At 20.1% G+C, this 1,015-nt stretch overlaps 1 protein-coding gene across 5 annotated transcripts in view; it reads right to left on the bottom strand.

Moving 5' to 3' along the window:
* Positions 1 to 1,015, bottom strand: part of LOC107484779 (amino acid transporter AVT1D) — a 9,271-nt gene that overhangs the window by 6,280 nt on the left and 1,976 nt on the right. The window lies entirely within an intron of this gene.

Genomic DNA, 1,015 nt, shown 5'->3' with positions numbered 1-1,015 from the left:
AAAAATAATAATAATAAATAAATACATACTAATTCAAGAACACATGGTAAAAAATATATAAATTCAAACAAAAAAAATAATAAAAAGGTTCTATAAATAATTAAAAAATATTATGTAAAGAATGAGTACTCAAAATTTTATAAAAAATAAATAACAATATACATTAAAAAATATTAAAGAAAAAGCCCCAAAAAAAACTTTTATCATATGAAAAAAAAAATGAAAAATTGGTAACAAAAAATCAAAATTTAGAAGACAATAATTGTAAGTATAATCATAAAAAAAATAAATACAAGATTTTTTAATGTCTTTTATTACAAATGAGAATGAAAGAAAAAATTGATTAAAAAATATTTTTAATTATTTTTTTAAAAATAACAATTGAACGCAAAAATTATAATTTATTAATTCTAATGAAGTAGAATTTGAACACATTTTAAAAAAATATAACCAAACAAAAAATTAAAATGCTCAACCTTATACAAACATATCCTTAACTATTTTGATGATTTGATGGTTACATCCTGTCATCCTAACCTAGGAAGTGTAACTCTAACAAACTTGTCTTTGTTCTTTATATTTGTTATTGCTTTTGCTTGAATTCTTCTATATTTATCTTCAATGTGCTAATGATTATCTTTTTAGAATAAGAAAGAAGAAAAACGTAACAAATTGCGTGTAAGAGATAATTAAGACAACTATAAAAGGGACCGTCTATTGTGGCAGCGTAAATCAAGGACATACTTGTAAGTTGCTGTAAATTGCAAAAAAAGTTCAAAATTGTTTATTCAAACAAAGGTCATGTGCTTCTAAACTACATTTATATAGAATGGTCGTTCTGAATGAGCTGTATAAATAACTTTTCAACAAATTTAATATATGAATACAAAAAATTAGCTTTTTGCATAGAGATATATATTAAATTACAAGAGAATCACATAATTACATTTATAATTAAATTTTACAATAAAATATATTTTATACATAAATATATTATTTTCTTATAAATATATAT

This window comes from Arachis duranensis, chromosome 4 (assembly GCF_000817695.3).
Source record: "Arachis duranensis cultivar V14167 chromosome 4, aradu.V14167.gnm2.J7QH, whole genome shotgun sequence".
Lineage (NCBI taxonomy): Eukaryota > Viridiplantae > Streptophyta > Magnoliopsida > Fabales > Fabaceae > Arachis > Arachis duranensis.
This window is presented reverse-complemented; position numbering and strand designations above follow the sequence as displayed.